Below are 24696 nucleotides of genomic sequence, written 5' to 3' on the forward strand. Positions count from 1 at the left end.
TTAATGATAATACTGAATAAACACAAAAATTTTAAAGCTTTTAATTGCAAAACTGATAAACATCAATAGATGGTAACAACAATGCTTTCTCAATAATTTTTAGAAAATAAAGAAATCTAGGAACTAGAACAGCGGTAAAAAGTTTGCCTTGCACTTGACCAACCCAATATCCCCAACACCCCATATGCCCTGCGAAGAATGATCCCTGAGTGCAGAGCCAGGAGTGAGTGCTGAGCATGAGTACTGCCAAGTGTGTCAAAAAAGCAGAAGGAAGGAAGGAAGGAAGGAAGGAAGGAAGGAAGGAAGGAAGGAAGGAAGGAAGGAAGGAAGGAAGGAAGGAAGGAAGGAAGGGAGGGAGGAAGGGAGGGAGGGAGGGAGGGAGGGAGGGAGGGAGGGAGGGAGGGAGGGGAGGGAGGGAGGAGGAGGAACGAAGGAAGGAAGGAAGGAAGGAAGGAAGGAAGGAAGGAAGGAAGGAAGGAAGGAAGGAAGGAAGGAAGGAAGGAAGGAGAGGAGGAGGGAGGGAAGGAAGGAAGGAAGGAAGGAAGGAAGGAAGGAAGGAAGGAAGGAAGGAAGGAAGGAAGGAAGAAGGAGGAGGAGGGAGGGAGGGAGGGAAGGAAGGAAGGAAGGAAGGAAGGAAGGAAGGAAGGAAGGAAGGAAGGAAGGAAGGAAGGAAGGAGGGAGGGAGGGAGGGAAGGAAGGAAGGAAGGAAGGAAGGAAGGGAGGGTGGGAGGGAGGAAGGAAGGAAGAAAGGAAGGAAGGAAGGAAGGAAGGAAGGAAGGAAGGAAGGAAGGAAGGAAGGAAGGAAGGAAGGAAGGAAGGAGGGAGGGAGGGAAGGAAGGAAGGAAGGAAGGAAGGGAGGGTGGGAGGGAGGAAGGAAGGAAGAAAGGAAGGAAGGAAGGAAGGAAGGAAGGAAGGAAGGAAGGAAAGGAAGGAAGGAAGGAAGGAGGGAGGGAGGGAGGGAAGGAAGGAAGGAAGGAAGGAGGGAAGGAAGGAAGGAAGGAAGAAAGGAGGGAGGGAAGGAAGGAAGGAAGGAAGGAGGGAAGGAAGGAAGGAAGGAAGGAAGGAAGGAAGGAAGGAAGGAAGGAAGGAAGGAAGGAAGGAAGGAAGGAAGGAAGGAAGGAGGGAGGGAGGGAGGGAGGGAAGGAAGGAAGGAAGGAAGGAAGGAAGGAAGGAAGGAAGGAAGGAAGGAAGGAAGGAAGGAAGGAAGGAAGGAAGGAAGGAAGGAAGGAAGGAGGGAGGGAGGGAGGGAGGGAGGGAGGGAGGGAGGGAGGGAGGGAAGGAAGGAAGGAAGGAAGGAAGGAAGGAAGGAAGGAAGGAAGGAAGGAAGGAAGGAAGGAAGGAAGGAAGGAAGGAAGGAAGGAAGGAAGGAAGGAAGATTTCTAGATTCTAGAGGAAGCTAAATTTCTAGATTCTAGAGGACTCTAGAAAGCAAAAATATTAAGAACCACTAATAAAAACCACAATTAGCAGAAGTGCCTATTACTATCAATCATAAACATTCCTGTTCTGCAAAATTATTCAAAATTATGATCCAATAAATATGCAAAATTACTGCACCAAGGTAAAAATTAATTGTACATTAAAATTTTCTGGGCTTAGACTAGATTTAGTTTACTTATGAAACGGCAAAATGTTCTGACTTTTTTTCTAAATAATTAGAATATTTTATAATATAGAAACTTCAACAGGATTTTTTCTTTGCCTGAATTTGCAGATTCTAATGTTTGAGTAAATGAGGTGACATTATTTGCAACTATTTTAATATCTAATATTTGGATTTTAAACACTTTGCTGACTGAATTTGAAAGAACTGGTTGTTCTTGCTAAAGTCCCACTCTCCCACTGCAGCCTTTTAAATCATCAGTTCTGGACTCTGAGTAACATGTCACCTTATTTATCAAACTAAAGATACTCCCTGGTCCAAAGCTCTGTCTAATGTTCTAGCAGGGAAATGCAATGGCACCAGAAAGAGAGAATAAAACACCACCAATAAAACAGAGAAGATTCAATTATTAGGAAAAAGAGAGAAAAAGAATTGGCAATGAGAAATGGCTTCAGCTAAAAACAACAACAACAACAAAAAGAAAAGTCAAAAGGTTATACTAATTCAGTTGATAGACCCTTGGAACCAACCTGAGGCCCATTCTTAAAGTCACTTAATTTAAAGTAACTCTAGTGTTACACATTGAGCCACAAAGCATTCCCTCTCCTGAAAGAACCAACACTAAAAATAATTTACTTGCACTTCTTTGGTATTTTTCATTTTGTCATTGACTTACAATATTGTGGAATTTCAGGAATTTAGCTTCCCAATCTCAATGAGTGCATAATTAACACCACCACACCACTTCTCTCACCAACACTCCAGTACTCTTCCACTGCCACCACCACCACCCCCCAAAAAAAATCTCTGCTCTTTCCTCCTACCCCTCTCCTTTGTCTTTGAAAACTACCCGAGTTTTCACAGAACCTAGAAAATAACTCACAGCTATTAGATGTACACTACAGTGAGTGGCCCCATGCTAAGAACTAGACTCAGGTTCTCACTGTATCCTTCCAGCACTTGAGCAAAGCACTTGAACCACACAGTGAGCTTGTGTTTCTGTCCCACCAGGGTCTGTTTGCATCATGAGAGTGGATGGTTCAATTGTGAGGGCTGTTGTTAGCAAGCAGCTAAATACAGTCACTTTCAAAAATCAAATTTAATAAGCTTAGAGTTGAATTAATGACAATAAAATCAAGTGGAATAACTACTCAAATCTAACCTCTACCTGATTACTTTAGAGCACTTTATTATCACCTCTTCTCTTAGCCTAACTTGTAGCTCCTGCTTCTATATAGAAATTATAACCTACTATGGAATAAGCGCCCAACTCCAGGTTTTGTGATGTCAGGCTGGGGGCTTTAAAACTTTTTTTATTTAAACACCATGGTTATTCATAATACAATTACTCGTGATTGAATTACAGTCATACAATGTATAAAACCCTTTACCAGTGCACATTTCCCACCACCAATGTGTCCAGTTTCTCTCTCATCTTCCCTGATGCCATCTGAGGGGTGAGGGTGTTGTATTTTGACCACAGCACACAGGGAACATTGCAAACCAGGCCTTCTGTTCCCCACTCCATGGCAGCTGTTAAACAATGACCAGCAAAAACTCTCCTGGATTCCTCTTGAAGACCACAGCTCATCACATGGCAGTTTTCTCCTTCACCTGATAAGCATTGTACATAAAATTTGATGAGAGAAAATAATGGCTTTCACACAGAGATTTTGCTCTTGCTTAGAAAATTGAACCTCATGGAAAGGGAAAGCAGTTTACTCCATTGAACCATTTAATTAAGTTCTTAGAGAAAGATACTGTCTTTCTGGCTCAAAAGGAAAAAAAATTTTCCCAGAAATATAGAGAGGGAAAAGACTGCTCAGTAAACAGGAGTTGGGGAAGAAAGCAATATGCTTCCTGAATATCTTACATTTCTAAAGATTTACATCTAACAGAAGTCATGGGGCCAGAGATATAGTTCTTGACTTGCACCCAGGCAACCCAGGTTCAATTCTTGGCATTGAACCAAGCCTCACCATGAGTGATCCCTGAACATAGAGCAACGAGTGAGATCACAGCACAGATGAATGTGGTCCAAAATCAAAACAAAGAAATGGAGATATAATCTTCCCTAAATATGGTCAATGTTAATATTTAAAAAGGTTCTGATTAAAGCTCAAATATGTCATTTCTGTATACATATTATACTACTCTTCCATCCAACAGATAATGGAGCCATTTTTACTGCTTTTTGTTTTCAATTAAATGGGCCAACACCAACTAGTTGTCAATCTACCAAAAGACAGCACTCAATGGACTAATTTAGGAGCCTTCGTTCAGAATCTTGAAAGCCTGCAATCATAACAATAACAACAAGAACAAGAACAAGATCTTCAAGGGTGCTTTTCAAGCACAATTAACAAGAAAATTAGCTCCTTTCCTTAAATTCTTAACTTTCCCAATGAAGATGGGCAACCACTAGGTATCACTCTTCAAAATTTAATTTTTTTCTTCAATAAAATAACATGAACTCAACTCTTTCTGTGCGTATAGACTCAAAAACATGATTAAGGGAATTATCTTGTTAATTTATTTATAAACTAGACTTTCTTTTTTTATTTAGGAAAAACTGCAGAGGAAAATATTCTAACATCGGCTTTCCTTCAGCTTCCTTCTGGGTTATGCTACCAGTTCTGATCATCTGTCTCCTGTGGCCATTTCAGGTCTGTTTCTGGGCAGGAACAGGGACCTACTGGTCCCTCCCATCAAACCTCCTTTTCACAAACCTCATAGACACTAGCATGTCTGGCTGGAGACATTTTAATTTATATCATATAGTTTCAAACAGACTGGATCAAGCACTTTTTCTCTTAGAAAATATACAGCTCAGGCAGAAGCCAGGTCCCCTGTTTGTGACGTCAGGCTGGGAAAATCTATAAAACTACGCCTGCCCAGTGGGGCCCGACTGAAAAATTGTGAGTGCTGCCTGTGTGTCTGTCTACTGTCCTGCGCATGAACCTCTTGGGAGTGAGCTGAAAAGAGGCTCCAGAAAACTCGCTCTCCCAGAGGCCCATTCTAGGGCGGGAACGCCAAGGAACTGCTCCATAACGTGAAAACTAGCTATAAGCAGTACTTTGCAGAAGCCAGGTCCCCTGTTTGTGATGTCAGGCTGGGAAAATCTACGAAACTACGCCTGTCCAGTGGGGCCCAACTGTGAAAAAGTGTGAGTGCTACCTGTGTGTGTCTGTCTACTGTCCTGTCACGTGAACCTCTTGGGAGTGGGCTAAAAACAGGCTCCAGAAGAGCACGGCCACTCCACGTTGCTACACAGCCAGCCATGTGCTCTTTCTAAGGAAAGAACACCATTGCAACAAGAAGAAAAAATCACACTAAGAACTGTGCTGGATCACTGAAGCCCAGCATTTCTCTCCGAACTGTCTTCTCTGCTGCGTGCTCGGGCCTAAGATTTGATCCTGTGTGAGGCTTCATCCACGGAGGACTCCCCTCCCTTAGAGGCAAGTCGACCCATCCAGAAAGGGCGGAGCCTCAAGAGTGTGGCTGCCTACATCATTTAGCCAATGAATACCACCACAATACGTAGAAAAACCCACAATACAAGTGTGACAATGGGGAAACAACGCAGGCCAGCATCAGACATAGAGAATGAAGATGACAATTTTGATGACCAGATAATGACCATCTAATCAACCTCTCAGATAAGGACTTTAGACAAGCAATATGGAAGATGCTCAAAGAACTCTAAGAAACCATGGATTGAGATGAACAGAAAACTAATAAAAACCAAGAAAATATGAAGACAAAAATCACAAAACTCCAAACTGAAATAACATGTCAACTAACGGCCTGAAAAACTCAGTAAATGCAGTGAATAACAAAATGCATAAGCTCTGGGACAGGGTATCAGAAGCTGAGAATAGACTTGGTGCTGTGGAAGATGAGATAAATAACAATTTCATACATTGGGAGAGATTGGAAAAAAAACTTAAAGTAAATAAACAGACAGTGGAAAAATTAGTCAAAGAATGGGAACAAATGAAAATAGAAGTCTATGATAAGCTCAACAGAAACAACTTAAAAATCATTGGAGTCCCAGAGACCCAGGAAGAAAATTTCCAGGAAGAAAATTCCAGAAAGAATCAACAGTCAAGAACATCATTAAAGAGAAACTTCCAGAGCTAAAGAATGTAAGTGATCAAATCCTGCATGCTCAAAGAGTACCAACCAAAAGAGACCCCAGAAAAAATACCCCAAGACACATCCTAGTCACAATGACAAATCCCACAGATAGAGACAGAATTCTGAAAACAGCAAGATCAAAAAGGGAAACTACATTCAAGGGAGCATCCTTGAGATTTACAGCAGACCTGTCACTAGAAACACTCAGGGCCAGAAAGCAGTGGTGGGATATTGTGACAAGACTGAATGAAATGAATGCTTCACCTAGAATACTGTACCCAGCAAAACTCACTTACTGGTTTGATGGAAGAATACATGGTTTCACAGACAAAAAACAGCTCAGAAACTTTACAGACTCAAAACCAGTCTTAAGAGAAAAACTGAAAGACCTAATTTAATACAAGACTAACCAAAAGACACACCAAATTTTGATATAAAGATGGCATTAAATCCCAGGACAATTCTTTCTCTCAACGTCAATGGACTAAATGCACCAGTTAAGAGACACAGAGTGGCTAAATGGATCAAAAAACTCAATCCAACCTTCTGCTGCCTACAAGAAACACACCTGAATAGTCAGAACATACATAGACTCAAAATAAAAAGCTGGAGAAAAATTATCCAAGCGAACAACACCCATAAAAAAGCTGGAGTGATACTAATATCAGATAATGCAAACTTTATACTCAGGAAGATTGTAAGGGACAAAGATGGACATTTTATATTAATCAAGGGGTATGTAGAACAGGAAAAAATAACTCTCCTAAACTTATATGCACCGAATGAGGGGCCAGCAAAATATTTAATACAATTGTTGACAAATCTAAAAAATAATATCAATAACAACAAAATAATTGTGGGGATCCTCAACACGGCTTTGTCAACATTGGATAGGTCAACCAGACTGAAACCCAACAAGAATATACTAGACCTGAGGAGAGAAATGGAAGAAAAAGACCTAGTGGATATATATATAGGACACTCCATCCCCAGAAACCTGGATACACATTTTTCTCCAATGTACATGGGACATTCTCCAGGACAGACTACATGCTGGCACATAAAACATACCTCCATAATATCAAGAGGATAAAAATATTGCAGGCTACCTTCGCTGACCACAAGGCTCTGAAATTATTTGTGAATTCCAAAGGGACACAGAAGAAAAACTTTAAAATCTGGAAGTTAAACAGCCTTATACTGAAAAACCAGTGAGTCTGAGATGAAATCAAGGAGGAAATCAAAAGGTTCCTGGAAACAAATGACAATAAAGACACAAACTATCAGAACTTATGGGGCACAGCAAAAGCAGTATTGAGAGGAAAATTTATAGCTTTGCAAGCACACATCAGGAAGGAAGAAGGGGCTTACCTGAGTAGCCTAATGACACAGCTAATAGAACTAGAAAGTGCTCAACAGAAGGACCCAAAAATAGGGAGGCAGAACGAAATAACATAGCTGAGAGCAGAAATCAATGAAGTGAAAACCCAAAACACAATCCGAAAGATCAAGAAAAAGTTGGTTCTTTGAAAAAATAAACAAGATTAATAGACCACTGGCAAAACTAACAAAGAAAGAGAGAGAGAAACTGGATAACTTGTATTAGGAATGAAAAAGGAGAGATCACTACTGATATGGCAGAGATTCAAAGGGTAATCAGAAACTACTTTGAGAAACTCCATGCCACTAAAAATGAGAACCTGGAAGAAATGGATAAATTCTTAGACTCTTATAATATTCCACAATTGAAGGAAGAGGATGTAGCATATCTAAACACCCTTATCACTATTGATGAAATTAAAATGGTAATCAAATGTCTGCCCAAAAACAAAAGCCCAGGCCCAGATGGATTCACTAATGAATTCTTTCAAACTTTCCAAGAGGAACTACTACCAATCCCGGCAAGACTCTTTCATGAAATTGAACAAACAGAAACACTTCCAAATAGCTTTTATGAAGCCAACATCACCTTGATACCTAAACCAGACAGATATGCATATGAAAAAAAGAAAATTACAGACCAATATCACTGATGCAAAGATCCTCAACAAAATCCTGGCAAATAGGATTCAATGCCTCATTAAGAAGATTATCCACTATGATCAAGTAGGTTTCATCCCAGGAATGCAAGGCTAGTTTAACATCCATAAATCCATAATACATAACATCAACAACAAGAAAAAAAATCACATGATCATATCAATAGATGCAGAGAAAGCATTTGATAAGGTCCAACACCCATTCTTAATGAAAACTCTCAGCAAGATGAGAATGGAAGGAACCTTTCTCAATATAGTTAAGGCCATCTACCACAAGCCAGTGGTAAATATTATCCTCAATGAAGAAAAAACTAAAAGCCTTCCCTCTAAATTCTGGCACAAGACAAGGCTGTCCTCTTTCACCACTCCTATTCAACATAACACTGAAAGTACTCGCTATAGCAATTAGGCAAGAAAAAGATATCAAGGGAATCCAGATAGGAAAGGAAGAAGTCAAGCTCTCACTGTTTGCAGATGACATGATACTTTACCTAGAAAACCATAAAGACTCTACCAAAAAGCTTCTAGAAACAATAGATTCATATAGCAAGGTGGCAGGCTACAAAATTAACACACAAAAATCAATGGCCTTTCTATACACCAATAGTAATAAGGAAGAAATGGACATTAAGAAAACAACCCCATTCACAATAGTGCCACACAAACTCAAATATCTTGGAATCAACTTGACTAAAAATGTGGAGGACCTATACAAATAAAACTATAAAACTCTGCTCCAAGAAATAAAAAAGGACACACAGAAATGGAAACACATACCCTGCTCATGGATTGGCAGGATTAACATAATCAAAATGGCAATACTCCCCAAGGCATTATACAGATTTAATGCAATCCTTCTAAAGATACCCATGACATTCTTCAAAGAAGTGGATCAGGCACTTTTGAAATTTGTTTGGAACAATAAACACCCTAGAATAGCTAAAGCAATCATTGGGAAAAAGAATATGGGAGGAATTACTTTCCCCAACTTTCAAATTTACTACAAAGCAATGGTTATCAAAACAGCATGGTATTGGAATAAGGACAGGCCCTCAGATCAGTGGAATAGGCTTGAATACTCAGAAAATGTTCCCCAGACATACAATCACCTAATTTTTGTTAAAGGAGCAGGAAATCCTAAATGGAGCAGGAAAAGCCTTTTCAACAAGTGGTGTTGGCACAACTGGATAGCCACTTGCAAAAAATTGAACTTAGACTCCCAGCTAACATCATGTTCGAAGGTAAAATCCAAATGGATTAAAGACCTTGATATCAGACCCAAAATCATAAGATATATAGAACAACACATAGGCAAAACACTCCAGGACATTGAGACTACAGGCATATTTAAGGAGGAAACTGCACTCTTCAAGCAAGTGAAAGCAGAGATTAACTGATGAGAATATATTAAGCTGAGAAGCTTCTGCACCTCAAAGGAAATAGCACCCAGGATACAAGAGCCACCCACTGAGTGGGAGAAATATTCACCCCATACCCATCAGATAAGGGGCTTATCTCCAAAATATACAAGGCACTGACAGAAATTTACAAGAAAAAAACATCTAATCCCATCAAAAAATGGGGAGAAGAAATGGACAGACACTTTGACAAAGAAGAAATACAAATGGCCAAAAGACACATGAAAAAATACTCCACATCACTAATCATCAGAAAGATGCAAATCAAAACAACTATGAGGTACCACCTCACACCACAGAGAATGGCACACATCACAAAGAATGAGAATAAACAGTGTTGGCGGGGATGTGGAGAGAAAGGAACTCTTATCCACTGCTGGTGGGAATGCCGTCTAGTTCAACCTTTATGGAAAGCAATATGGAGATTCATCCAAAAACTGGAAATGGAGCTCCCATATGACCCAGCTATACCACTCCTAGGAATATACCCTAGGAACACAAAAATACAATACAAAAACCCCTTCCTTACACCTATATTCATTGCAGCACTATTTACCGTAGCAAGACTCTGGAAACAACCAAGATGCCCTTCAACAGACGAATGGCTAAAGAAACTGTGGTACATATACACAATGGAATATTATGCTGCTGTCAGAAGAGATGAAGTCAATGAAGTTTCCCTTATACTGGATGTACATTGAATCTATTATGCTGAGTGAAATAAGTCCAGAGAGAGAGAAAGAGAGAGAGACACACACACACACAGAATGGTCTCACTCATCTATGGGTTTTAAGAAAAATGAAAGACATGCTTGTAATAATAATTTTCAGACACAAAAGAGAGAAGGGCTAGAAGTTACAGCTCACCTCAGGAAGCTCACCACAAAAAGTGATGAGTTTAGTTAGAGAAATAACTACATTTTGAACTGTCCTAATAATGAGAATGTATGAGGGAAATGGATAACCTGTCTAGAGTATAGGCGGGGGTTGGGTGGGGAGGAGGGAGATTTGGGACATCGGTGATGGGAATGTTGCACTGCTGATGGGTGGTGTACTTTACATGACCAAATCCAAACACAATCATGTATGTAATCAAGGTGTTTAAATAAAAGTAAAAAGAAAAAAATATACAGCTCAAAACCAAACTGAACAAACAAATGATCTAGTTTGAAACATTTTTCTCATAATTAGATAACCTTGCTTGTTTAGAAAAATAACTTCTAGGGCCCGGAGAGATAGCACAGCGGTGTTTGCCTTGCAAGCAGCCGATCCAGGACCAAAGGTGGTTGGTTCAAATCCCGGTGTCCCATATGGTCCCCCGTGCCTGCCAGGAGCTATTTCTGAGCAAACAGCCAGGAGTAACCCCTGAGCACCGCCGGGTGTGGCCCAAAAACCAAAAAAAAAAAAAAAGAAAAAGAAAAATAACTTCTAAAGCAGATATACTTCTAACTACCTTTTATAAAAATAGTTCAATAAATCACTTTCTTAAACACCCTGAAACTACAGCACTACAATCCATTAAAAGCAAAGAACAATGGAGGAAACTAAGAAAGATACCTGCAGTTGGGAATATGGAGAGAAATACTGACAAATTTCTAAGTCCACCAAAATGCCTGAGCCTTATAGATGAAGACCAAAAACCAACACTTAATGTTTTAGCAATAGAGATCAAGAAATCACTAGCCTGCAAAATTAATAAATATATAAATGATCAATTCGACCAACTCAAAGAACTTTTCCAGGAGATGAGAGAATCTGTACAAATGGAACTGAAAGAAAAGTAAAAAAAAAATGTTAGAAAGCATAGTAGTTAGAACTACACAGGTGTAGAATCACCTAGAACAGTGGTCGGCAACCTGCAGCTCGCAAGCCACATGTGGCTCTTTATACTTTTAATTTGGCTCTTCTGTGTGCCAGGCGGCTGCTCCAGGAATCAGGACTCTGCTCCTAGCCTCTGTCAGTATACACCCTGTGTGGCCTCTCAAAATAAATTTCAATCATGGATTTTGGCGAGATTTGGCTCAGTTGAAAAAAAAGGTTGCCGACCACTGACCTAGAATAATCTTGACAATTTACCAGCTGAGAATGATAAAGATGTAAAAATTAAAGGAGAGACAGAACATTGAAATAAAATGTCAGGTACTTAATAAACAGAGACAAATAAAATAATCTTCTAATTATTTTAAATCTAATCAAATTATAGAAATGACATAGGGGAGGAAAAAGGAAAAGGAAAGGGCAAGTAATGAGGAAGATAATAGCAGAAAACTTTTTCCACTTTCTGAAAGAGGCTGCTATACAAAGCCAGGAGGCAATAAAAGTGTCAAACAAAGAGTGGCAGACACTAATAAAACAACACCAAGACATATAGTAATCCAAATGGCAAAAATTAAGAGATAAATGGACTCTTAAATAAGTAAGGGTTAGGAAATATCCCAAGTATAAAAGAAAGAACATAAGAATCAAACCAGATCTCCCATTTTGAAACAATTCAGGCAAGAAAAAAGTGAAATGACATATTTATATTACTGAATTAAAAAAAAAAACTTTTAACCTAGAGTACACTCTCAGCAAAACTTTATTTACATGGAGGAAGAATTAGAAATAGATTCTCAAACAAAAAGGAAATCAAATTTATGCTAACTAAACTGACCCCTAAAATGAATTGTTCAAAAATCAATTACATAAACCAAATTCCCAACTGTAGCAACAATCCTATAAAATATAGTGGACACAACAGCCCTTTCTGTCAATATTTTTCTTAAATGTGTCAGTGGATTAAACTCTTCATCAAAAGGCACAGGAATAATGGATTGGGTCAGGAAAAAAAAACAGCCATCTTCTGTCTGCAGAAGAACACACTTAAAAGTTCAGGATAAAACAGATTCAGAGTAAAAGAATGTAAAAAGAATTATACAAGACACTGAAAAACAAAAAAGCTGAGGACAGCCATACTTATATCAGAAACAAATTGCATTCAACCTCAAGAAGTAACTTAAGACAAAGATGGACACTCCTTAATGATCAGGGTAACAATAAAGCAAGAAGTATTAACTCTGATCAACATTTATGTACAAAATGTGGAGCCAGCAAAATATGTAAGGCTTTTGCTCACAAACTTAGAGAAACAAATGGACAGAAATGTGATATTAGTGAGAGATTTCAACACATTATTTCATCATTATACAGAACCACTAGGCAGAACACTGGCAAAGACATAAGAGCTCTAAATGAGAAACAAGAAGAAATGGGACTAATAAATCTATTCAGGACATTTATGCTCAAATGGCTAATTATACATTCTTCTCAAGTTCACATGGAACCTTCTCTAGGCTAGACCACATTTTAGGACACAAGTCTAACTTACATAAAGTTAAAAATATAAGAATTATACCAAGCACCCTATCAGACCACAGTGCCATAGAGACCAAGATTGACTGTAAAAAGATATGGAGGAAAAAAAGAAAGAAAGAAAGAAAGAAAGGGAAGGAAAGGAAGGAAGGAAGGAAGGAAGGAAGGAAGGAAGGAAGGAAGGAAGGAAGGAAGGAAGGAAGGAAGGAAGGAAGGAAGGAAGGAAGGAAGGAAGGAAGGAAGGAAGAAGGAAGGAAGGATGGAAGTAAAGGAAGGAAGGAAGAAAAAGAAAGAATGAAAGAAAGAAAGAAAGAAAGAAAGAACGAAAGAAAGAAAAAAAGAAAAAGATAATAGAAAAGAAAGAAAGAAAGAAAGGAAAGATAGAAAGAAGTAAGATAAGAAAGATAAGAAAAGATAAGAGAGAGAGAAAAGAAAGAGAAAGAAAGAAAGAAAGAGAAAAAGAAAGAAAGAAAGAAAGAAAGAAAGAAAGAAAGAAAGAAAGAAAGAAAGAAAGAAAGAAAGAAAGAAAGAAAGAAAGAAAGAAAGAAAGAAAGAAAGAAAGAAAGAAAGAAAGAAAGAAAGAAAGAAAGAAAGAAAGAAAGAAAGAAAGAAAGAAAGAAAACAAAAAATAAAAAAAAGATATGGAGATAACTAACACCTGAAGACTAAACAACATGCTGCTCAACAACAGCTGGATGAAAGAAGAAATCAAGAAAGAAATAAAGAGATTCCATGAGATAATGAAGAAAGAAATTACCAAAACCTAAGGGACACAGCAAAAGCAGTAATTAGGGTAAACTCATAGCAATACAGGCTTACCTTAAGAAAGAAGAAAAGGACAAAATTAATAGCTTAAAGGTATACCTTAAACATTTGGTAAACCAACAGTAAAGGAACCCAAATGCAGGAATAATAAAAAATTATAAAAATCAGAACATAAATCAACAATATAAAAACAAAGAATACAATACAAAGAATTAATGAGACCAGGAGCTGGTTTTCTGAAAGAATAAACAAAATAAACTGTTGGCAAGACTCAAAAAGAAAAAGGGGGAAATATTCAAATAAATCAGATCAGAAATGAAAGAGAAACATTACAACAGATCCCCAAGAAATCCAAAACATCAGGAGAGCTTATTATAAACAACTCAGTTAAGCTATATAACCTAGAAATTGACACATTTCTGTAAAAATATAATATCACAATACTTAATGAGGAGGAAGTAGAAAGCCTAAACAAACAAATCATAAGTAAGGAAACTGAAACAGTAATTAAAAAACTGTTCAAGAATAAAAAGTCCAGGGGGGTTGCAGGTGAATTTTATCAAGCATTCAGAAAAGAGTTACTACCATTGATTCTTAGACTCTTCCAAAACATTGAAAGATCAGACTCCTTCCTAAAACTCTCTATGAAGCTAATGTCACACTCATTCCCAAAGCTGACAAAGAAACCACCAAGAAAAAAACTATAGTCCAATCCCACTAATGAGCATGGATGCAAAAATCCTTAACAAAATCTTAGCAAACCAAATCCAGCAACATATCAAAAATATAATACATCATAAGCAAGTGATTTTCATCCCAGGGATGAATGGATGGTTCAATATGTGCCCTCAGCAAAATAGGTGTGGAAGGAACCTTCCTCAAGATAGTAACAGCTATCTATAAAGTGCCCACAGCCAACATTATTCTTAATGTGAAAAACTAAAATTATTTTCACTAAGGTCAGGCATGAGACAAGGAAGTCCACTGTCTCCACTCTTATTCAACATAATATTTATTAGAAGTCCTAGCATAGCAATCAGACAAAAAAGAAAATCAAAAAAATTTAAATTGGAAAAGAGAAAATCAAACTATTTCTACATGCAGATAACATATGATATATATTGAAGGCCCTAAAGAGTCCATAGAAAAGCTCCTAGAAACAATAAATCAATACAGTAAATGTTGGGCTACAAAGTCAATACACAAGAGACAGTTGCATTCCTTTATACAAATTACTCAGAGGAGAAAGAGATCAAAGTGTCTATCCCATTTAAAAAAAAAAGATTCAATACTATCAAGTACTTAGGACTCTACCTAACAAGAGAGGTATAGAGACCTATACCATAAAAACTTCAAAAACACTTCAGAAAGAAATAGAAGAGGACCTAAGTAAATGGAAGAACAATCCATGCTCATTGATTGGAAGAATCAAAATAATCAAAATGACCATCTTACCTAAACTACTATATAGATTCAATGCAGTACCTATTCAACTTTAGACAGCATTCTTCAAGGACTTACAACAATCAAATATAAAGTTTATGTGGAACCACAAAAGACCTAGGATAGCCAAATCAATATTAAAAAACAAGAAATTGGGAGACATCTCATTACTTAATTTGAAGTTTTACTACAAAGCCATAATGATCAAAACAGAATAGTATTGGAACTAAGACAAACTTTAAGACCAGTGGGTCAGAATAGAATATTGAGTGACAACCCCCCAAGTATATGACCAATTAATCTTTGATAAAGGAGTCAAGAATTTCAAATGAAATAAAGACAATATCTTCAAAAATGATGTTGGAACAATTGGATAACCACATATAAGAAATTAAAGATTGATCCACACTTTACACAAAAGTCAATTCAAAGTGGATTAAAGACCTTGAGATTATACCCCAATGCTTAGAGTTCTCTGAAGAAAACATATGTAGAACAATCCAAGTCTAAATCTCAAAGAAGTCTTCAATGATCTTGCCAATGGCAAGATTTGTAACATAAAATCTGAATACATGGGACTACATCAAACTAAAACAAACTCTATATAGTTAACGAAACATGTGCTAAAATTAGAAGACAGCTAACTCAATGGGATAAAATTTTTATACTCAACACATCAGATAAAGGTTTTATATCTAGGATATAGAAACTACTCATAAAGGTTAACTGCACAAAACAAAAAATCAAAAAATGAGGAGAGGAAATGAACAGACACTTCTCTGAGGAAGACCAACAGAGATGGCCAGTAGACACATGAAAAACTACTCATCATCACTTATCATTATGGAAATCCAAATCAAGACAATAATGAGACATCATCTTATACAAGTGAGGATGGCATATATCAAAAATACTGGGAACAATCTCTTTGGCAGGAATGTGGTGAGAAAGCTACTCTCACCATCCACTGTTGATGAGAATGCTGCTAATCCAACCCCTGTGGAGAGCAGTATGGAGGGTTCTCAGTAAACTCAAAATTGAGCTGCTATATTATCCAGCAATTCCTCTGTTGGGTATCTATCCCCAGGACAGAAAAAAAATCATCCAAAAGGATATATGCACACCGCTATTCATTGCAGCACTTAGTATAATAGCTAAGACTTGGAATCAACCTAGATGTCCAACAACAGACAAAGATGTGGTACATATATACAATGGAATATTACATAGCTGTAAGGAATGATACTATCATATTTGCAGTTACATAGGTAAAACTGGAAGATATTATGTGAAATGAAGTAAGCCAGAAAAAGAATACAGAATTATATCGCTTAGATGTGGTATTTAGAATACTGCTTATGAACAAATGAAATGGTCAAAATGGAAGTTGCCTCAAACAGGTGGGCCCCAGAGTTATAGTGAGGAGAAGGAAGAAACTGAGTGAAAGAGGAGAAACACAAATATGAAAGAAAGGGAGCCAGCGGGCCAAGTGGTTTCAGGTGCTTTGGTAGTATTAAAAAAGTACAGAATTAAATATCCAAGCCAAAGGCACAACACATAGAACCCAGAGGGCTCAACTTTAACGATACTAAACTTAAAATGGGCCTGTTTTACTGGGGGACTTGGAGAACACTGGTGGAGAGAGGTGGACACTAGTGGTGGGGATTGGCCCTCATTCATTGTTATATCTGAAACCCAACCTATAAAGGACTTTGTAAATCACAAATGTTTTCAATAAAATTTAAATTAAAAAAAAGAAATAAAAGTCAATATGCACTGAGTGTAGGGTAGGAAGCAAATAATGTGTTGAACTTTGGTTGAATCTAGTAATCAAAACAACAGCAATTGTATGCAGCAATTGTATGACTCAGAAGACAATTCTTGATTCTCTGTGACCTTGATCAAGTCACTTCATCACAAGAAGCTCACTTTTCTCACATGGTAAAGAGGGATTACAAAAACCTTCCCTGCAAGCCTGAGCATACATGACCAAGGCCACCCACAGAAATAAGTCATAATAGGATATAATTTTCAAGTATTACTCACTTTGCCAAGAGGGCTACTTTTATCCCACAATGGTTGCTTATCAGCTTCCCTTCTTTGTGGACCCGAAAGCACCAGAGACTATATTTATTGATGATAAATCCAAAATCTGTTCAACAATGGTAGCCCATTTCAATACAAAGTGAGCAGCTTTCCAAAACAAAAAACCCCACTGTAGCAGCTTCCTTCACTAAGAGGAACTGCCTGCTTGCATTGTTAGAGAAGCCCTGGTCATCATTTGGAGATAGAAAACTGACCCAGCTGGAGAGATAGCATGGAGGTAAGGCATTTGCCTTTCATGCAAGAGGTCATCGGTTCGAATCCCAGCGTCCCATATGGTCCCCTGTGCCTGCCAGGAGCAATTTCTGAGCATGGAGCCAGGAGTAACCCCTGAGCACTGCCGGGAGTGACCCAAAAACCACAAAAAAAAAAAAAATTAAAAAAAAAAAAAGAAAAAGAAAACTGACCCAGCATAAATGGAATGTACAATGACTTGAGTTACATCAAAAGTTAGGCTCCTTCTTGTCAAAATATGTTTTCTTATTCACAGACTAATTTTTCTTTTTTCTTTTTTGAAATTATACCTACTCTGTGTATAAACCATATGATGTTTTATCAAAAGAGTTAATCTCATAGATATTAAATACCCTGAGATGAGAACAATGAAGATCACAATTTGTAGCACACTGGTTGGAACAAAAATATTGGAATGACCAGTGGACAATTTTCAGCTTATTATAATACTTTTATATAAAAATGAATCATATCCACCTGAGCCCTGAGAGTTTACAATTAGCATAGCTACCCACTAGAAGTGATCAAGAATAGTCAGAATCTGGGTTGTATCTTGACTCCATAAAATCTCCACCCCAGCGTCTTCCTTCTTTTCTGAAAATTCATCAATATTCTACCCCTAATTTCTTTGCCCTGTGCCTTTACCCATCTAAACTATAAATTTGCATGGAAGCAATACTATTCTCCCTAAAGAATGCTCACTTTTTGGTGTGTACTATATTTACTCTACTGTACTTGGAAACAACATTGCTCACTTCGAGAACCCCTGCATCCTTACTTGACTGTACACCACTCCTTGATGAATCTTTCTATTCTTTATTTCTCAGGTTGGTGTTTTAATTCCTTCCTGTGCAGAGTCCACAATCTAGGCACCTTAGCTCTGGTCTGAATGAGCTGGTACCTAACAGTCACCTTGATAGTCCCACATTACAGATCAATGTAATTTGTTTAATGATTTCTCAAAACCAAATTCCCCTGAGAACAATCACAACATACTAAAATAACATAAACACAGACATATCTGACAGCTCTCAATGACTGACATTCAGAAAAACTAAACTTCCCAGAGTGCATTGCTTCTTTTAAATATGCCTCCCCTTATACATAATAAGTATGTTCTGGGGGGGGGAAAAAGACAAATCACAAAAAATAAATAATAAATTTAGTGCCAAACATGTTTTTAAAAAAGACACAAATGTGATAAGAAAGTAAATCAAGAGTCAACGGTCTCTGGAGATACAGAACCAATAGGAGTGTGTACACCACGAGTGTTTATGCGTAATACACAGAGTTCAGAAGAGATTTATTTTAAAAATTGGTTCAGGGGCCAGAGCAGTGATGCAAGCCATAAGGCATCTGCCTTGCATGCACTAGCCTAGGACAGACTGTGGTTGGATCCCCTAGCATCCCATATGGTCCCCCAAGCCAGAAGCACTTTCTGAGCACATAGCCAGGAGTAACCCCTGAGCGTCACTGGGTGTGGCCCAAAAAAACCCTAAAATAAAGAAAATAGAAAGAAGAAAAAAGAAAAGAAGAAGGAAGGGAGGGAGGGAGGGAGAGAAGAGAGAGAGAGAGAGAGAGAGAGAAAGAAAGAAAGAAAGAAAGAAAGAAAGAAAGAAAGAAAGAAAGAAAGAAAGAAAGAAAGAAAGAAAGAAAGAAAGAAAGAAAGAAAGAAAGAAGAAAGAAAGAAAGAAAGAAAGAAAGAAAGAAAGAAAGAAAGAAAGAAAGAAAGAAAGAAAGAAAGAAAGAAAGAAAGAAAGAAAGAAAGAAAGAAAGAAAGAAAGAAAGAAAGAAAGAAAGAAAGAAAGAAAGAAAGAAAGAAAGAAAGAAAGAAAGAAGGAAGGACGGAAGGAAGGAAGGAAGGAAGGAAGGACGGACGGAAGGAAGGAAGGAAGGACGGAAGGAAGGAAGGAAGGAAGGAAGGAAGGAAAGAAAGAAGGAAAGAAAGAAGGAAAGAAAGAAAGAAGGAAGAAAGAAAGAATTGGTTCCAGTAATGGTGGGGACTAAGGCTAACTCAGCAGCTAAGAGACCAAGGGAAAAATCAAAGAGGTAGTACAGGAATCTTAGTACTTGACATGCATGTGGTTCAATCCTGCGCAGTGCCTATAAGTCCCAGGAGCAACACCGGAAGTGAACATGAAGCCAATAGTAAATGCTAAGCACTACTGGAGGTCACTCAAAATAGTCAAAAAAGAATTCATTAGAAATACTCTTTATCCAGGGGCTAAAGTGGTAGCACAGTAGTAGGGTGTTCGCCTTGCACACAGCTAACCCAAAATAGATGAGGATTTGATCCCCAGCATCCCATATGGTCCCTTGGACCAGGAGCAATTTCTGATCACAGAGCCAGAAGTAACCCCTGAGCACCACCAAGTGTGGCCCAAAAAAACAACAACAAGAAAAAGAAATACTCTTTATCCTAATCACCTTAATCGTGTACTTTAGAGATTTTTTTTCTTTCTTTTTCATGCTGAGGGTAGTACCAAGGGGGGTAGTACCCCCGACTCCTTCCCACCAGGTGTAGCCCAAATACAAAACAAAAATTACAACCACAAAAAGTTACATGACTTTCTTGGATATAAGTTCAATTCTCACTTTTTAAACACTGCCCAGATCTTTCCAGGTGTTTGCTCTGAGTGTTTCTACATAATCATAAAAGTCTGGAAAGAAATACACAAAAATATTAACGATGGTTGTTTCTGGATAATGGGAATTCAGGATCACTTTTTTCTTTTTTCTTCTTCTATATTCTTAAAATAATTCTGAGCTTTAGTAATTAAGAACAATGACCAAAATGGGAAGAAATGGACATTTTTACCACAATACTTTTTATATCCACTTTGAATCACATTTATAAAATAAAGTTCCATTTATTAATTAATTAGAAACAATATATAATTGTTTGGGAGTTCCCTGATACCTCCCCATTCTTATATTGGTGCTGTTATAGTTATTCTTAATATTATCACTGCTAACAAACAAAAAACACTAGTCAAGGCAGAGCTGGGTTAGATCTAGTCTATGACTATTTCCCATTATTTTACAGCATGTAGCTAACTTGGTGGCTTTGTCTTAAATATTCCAAACATTGTCCTGGCCTCAAACATTGTCAATTCACCACCAGGGTTAGGTCCCTGAGGCAACTGCTCTCCTGTTCTGATAGTGGTCAGTGGTAAGAGTTAGAGTGCTGGGCTTGCCCAGGCTCAAGAACTAATATTTTTTTTTCTGCTTTTACTGAAAGGTGAGCAATTTAAAGAAGTTGGAATCTTTTTTGATTCATATTTTGCATTTAACTTCCCTTGAGGGGCTGGAACAATAGCACAGTGGTAGGGCATTTTGCCTTGCATGGGACCAACCCAGGATGGACCAGGTTCAATTCCTGATATCCCATATGGCTCCCCAAGCCTACCAGGAGCAATTTCTCAGTGAAGAGCCAGGAATGATCTCTGAGATCAGCTGCCAGCTGTGGCCCCAAAACCTAAATAAATAAATGTATTTATAAATATTATTTTATATATTATAAATAAATATTCTCTTGAATATATAGATGAGGAAAGACTCACCACCCAAATTTATTTTTCCAAAATGTCCCAATAATTTTGAGAAACCATAAAAATGTCAAACTCTGACTGATATTCCTATTAAAATCATCCAAATTAATTGCACTTTTTTGAAAACTATGTTAAAAAATTTTCATGAGGTAAGCATTTACTCCAAGTCATACCACATAGTTATAATGTCTAAAATTGCCCAAACATTTCCATAATAGAATTACCCAAACACTGCAATTTAAGTGCTATATAAACTCCAAGACAGATGTCGATGTCTTAAGTGTTAACCTTATAAAACAAAGTTGGTGCTAAAGAGTTCTTTCTTCTAAGTTGAAAATACAAGCTAATGAAGCTGCATTTCCTTTGAAGAAATGAACTTCTACGCTGAACCAGAAAATGATCCAGTTAATTTTAAAATCATCATAGTTTATTATAGCTGGAGGAGTCTTTGGGAGTGAGCAGTTTATTTTTGTTTCTACTATTAAAATCTGACCATCGTAAGCTTTCTTGGTTTTATCAGAGATATTGCAACAACTTAAAATCTAGAGCTAAAACTAAGAAATGTTTGAAAATATATTATAAGGAAAGCACTGTGTAGCCCTCAATATTTTTTAATGTATTAATTCATGCATCAAAAGGAAGCAAGACTGTCTGGGGTTAGGTGTCTCTGGGGGTGAAAGTGATAGCATTTTTTAATGTGAAGGTCAAAATTCTATTGATACACAAAATGTTTGAAAATAAGATGACCATGTAACATACATGAAAATCCACTACCCCTTGGCTTGAAATAATACTTGTACCACCAGTTGTACCCTGGTTTTATACCCTCTCCCATCCCAGTGCTGTCACTGGGATGTGACATTTTATCTCCATGCCCCTGTTTTCTTATCTCTATAATGTGTCAATAATAGAATGGACCTGGAGGAGCTATTCAGAGAATAGGAATGAGACCTGTTCAGGATTTTTAACAAGCCTGTCACACAGTAAGACGTTTGTGTTAGATAAACTGCTTTTACCACCCAAAACTATGACAAGCCTAGAGTGCAATTGATCCCACCAAATTAGTATCAAAAATGGGAGAGAGTTCAGGGGCAGCATTCACATTCCCCTGTGAGAATGGAAAGGAATTCCCCCCAAAAAAGACTTGAAGTATTTTGAGCAACATGAGGATTATGATGCACAGGTTAAAATCGGTCAGAGTATTAGGCTGCCTGCTGGCCAGCTACATAGACTGTGTTGGTCCTGAGGCTTAGCTGTCTCTCTATGGCTCGTCACAATGCAGACCACAATGCAAACCAACAGACCACATCCACAATATCCTGATGAACAAGACAGGAAGCATGGAGTAGCAAGTATCTCTTCATCATGACAAAGGCTTAGACACAATATTAAATGTCTCCAATGTCTAGAGTACAGGACGGTGTGGGGTGGAGAGGAAGGACACTGGGGATATTGGTCATGGGAATGTTGCACTGGTGAAGGATTTTATATATATATTTAAAAAATCAAAAAAAAAAAAGGAAAAGAAAAGATAAGGCCTCCCAATTCTTACCACAGGCTGTGTTCTTTACACTGACTGTATAGAAAGAGGAGGTACAGTAAATGCACCCCATATACACCTCAACCCAGGCCCTTTGTCTGGTCTGTATTGTGAATTGGGGGACCAAAAAAAAGTAAATGTCTCCATATCATGATAACAGGGATGCACCCTTGTTTTCCTAGTATTGAACATTCTACCATGAGAAAACTATAGAGTGGTAGGATTGGAGTCCCAATCAAATACCAGATTGCAGTTTAGAATTTTTCCTACACAGTGCCCTCTTTGTTCAGAAAAACTAGCACAAAATACTTTAGAGCAGTGGTCTAAAGTCTGCAAGTGTAGAAAGGTCAAAAGCCACTGATCTACTGCCTTGGACTGACAGGTGTCAGTCCATCAATGTAAGAAGGTTAGAGTACACTGCATGGAAAAGGACATTTACTCAGTTCTTTAATCCAAATTCTCATTTCCAAATCAGGAAAAGTTTCAATATTAAAAATCTATAAATGCAAAGAAGAGCAAGGTGACCATTCTCTATGTAATTTAAAAGGAGCAGAGAAAAGGTTGAGGACAAGAAGAGTAAATATATACTGCAAAGGAGATAGGTTGTTTGGAAATCAAAATAAGATCACACCTAAAATACTGAAAAGGCAAAGAAACCCAGAAATTACACTCCTGGTTATATCCCTAGACTGAGAGTTCTTACAGTTTACTGAGCAAATTCTACCCTGAAACACTACATAATAGCAAAAGTCACAGCTCTGGGGCACAGCAGCTTAAGGCAGTGGGCATGAATCCACAAAGTAAGATCCTAAGTGAGATCAAGCTCATTGCAGAAAGCAACCTACTGTTGTCCTACTAATAGACCATTCAAGAATATTACAAAATCAAGAAATACTGTGTCATTGATGGAACCATCACATGCCAATGAAATATAAAAGAACCTATGAACCCAAAATTCAGGATTCCAGTCATGGCAGCAAAAAAGAGGAATTAGATTAGGGTATGGGTTAGGGTCTGCATTCATTAGGTTCTACTGCTGGCCCCAGATACACAAGTTGAAATTTTGTGAGTTTGAAATCAAGATGAGTGTGTGTGAAGAGGGTCTTAGAGAAATTCCGAGGTAGAGTCTTTCTGAGTAGGACTAGTAACCTTATATAAAGAACCCTACAATGATCCTTCAGTCCTCCTGCCACATGAAAATACAGTATAAAGACAAGTTGTGAATGAGGGAGATATTCTCACCAGCCATCAAATCTGCCAACAACCTTGATTCTGGACTTCCCAGCCTCTACACTGTAAGAGTAGATGTTCAAGGCCACCAAGATGTGATCATTTGGAACAGCAGCCCACATTACTGAGAGAGTGGCTCCAGGCAGTCCTGAAGTCCAGGCTGTCTCTGCCTCCGCAACAGGTACATAGCTGTTAACCTTATTATTCTCCAAACTGTGCAGTTAGTTGACAACGTATTGTATGTATAATCTATGTTTTAAGTAGAGTGTTTAAAAAAAACTGTAGAAAAAAATATAACCTATCAATTGCTAAAAGCAAAAGAGTTGTGTACAACAAGAGCTACAATATCAGGCAGAACAAGAGCTGGAAATCTGACACCTGAAGTGTGTGTCAAGCTGGTATTAGGGACGTTCACAAGATTGCATAAAAATAAGATGAGATGACACCTAGTTGGGAGCTCAAACTCCAGAGGAGGACTGCCATTAGATTCCTACCACAGGAGTGGGCAATGCATGTGAGGAAGCAGGAATGAGGAAATTGGCCATCTCTGGCAGAAGGATACAATATGGAAAAAGAGAACACTGGGGAAGTCCAAGAAACCACAGAGTACAGCTTGTCACTTCCTTAGTCTTGCAGCCAGAGAAAATAGTTATGATGGAACCATTTCCAAATCTTAAATCCATGAGTTTGGACCACAGATCTTTAACTTATTCCAAAACCCTAGACACACACACACACACACACACACACACACACACACACACGCGCGCGCGCGCGCGCGCGCACACATAGAAATCAAATATCAGCTGACAAAATAGATCATAGATCTTTAACTTATTCCAAAACCCTAGACACACACACACACACACACACACACACACACACATGCGCACACATAGAAATCAAATATCAGCTGACAAAATAGATCATAAATTTGTTTTAAAACAATTTTTGCAAAGATGGGGTCGCAACCCCCCCGTTTAAAAAATGAAGGCCCGGGCCGGAGAGATAGCATGGAGGTAAGGTGTTTGCCTTGCATGCAGAAGGACAGTGTTCGAATCCTGACGTCCCATATGGTCCTCCCAGCCTGCCGAGGGTGATTTCTGAGCCTAGAGCCAGGAGTAGCCCCTGAGTGCTGCCAGGTGTGATCCAAAAACCAAAAAAAAAAAAAAAAAAAAGAGAGAAGAGAAAAAAAAAAATGAGGGCCTACTACTACCTCTAGTAGTCTCTGAAATTCCCTGACCTGAGTTCCCAGGTCATGTCTGTTTGTTTCTTTATT

General features: G+C 38.1%; 1 protein-coding gene and 1 non-coding gene across 4 annotated transcripts in view; one reads left to right on the forward strand and one right to left on the reverse strand.

Moving 5' to 3' along the window:
* Positions 1 to 24696, reverse strand: part of NEBL (nebulette) — a 380095-nt gene that overhangs the window by 246046 nt on the left and 109353 nt on the right. The gene's annotated exons all lie outside the window — the stretch shown is intronic.
* Positions 22183 to 22315, forward strand: LOC126014686 (small nucleolar RNA SNORA51). Its single transcript, XR_007497688.1, has one exon. It is a non-coding gene; the product is annotated as a small nucleolar RNA SNORA51 (small nucleolar RNA).

This window comes from Suncus etruscus, chromosome 7 (assembly GCF_024139225.1).
Source record: "Suncus etruscus isolate mSunEtr1 chromosome 7, mSunEtr1.pri.cur, whole genome shotgun sequence".
Lineage (NCBI taxonomy): Eukaryota > Metazoa > Chordata > Mammalia > Eulipotyphla > Soricidae > Suncus > Suncus etruscus.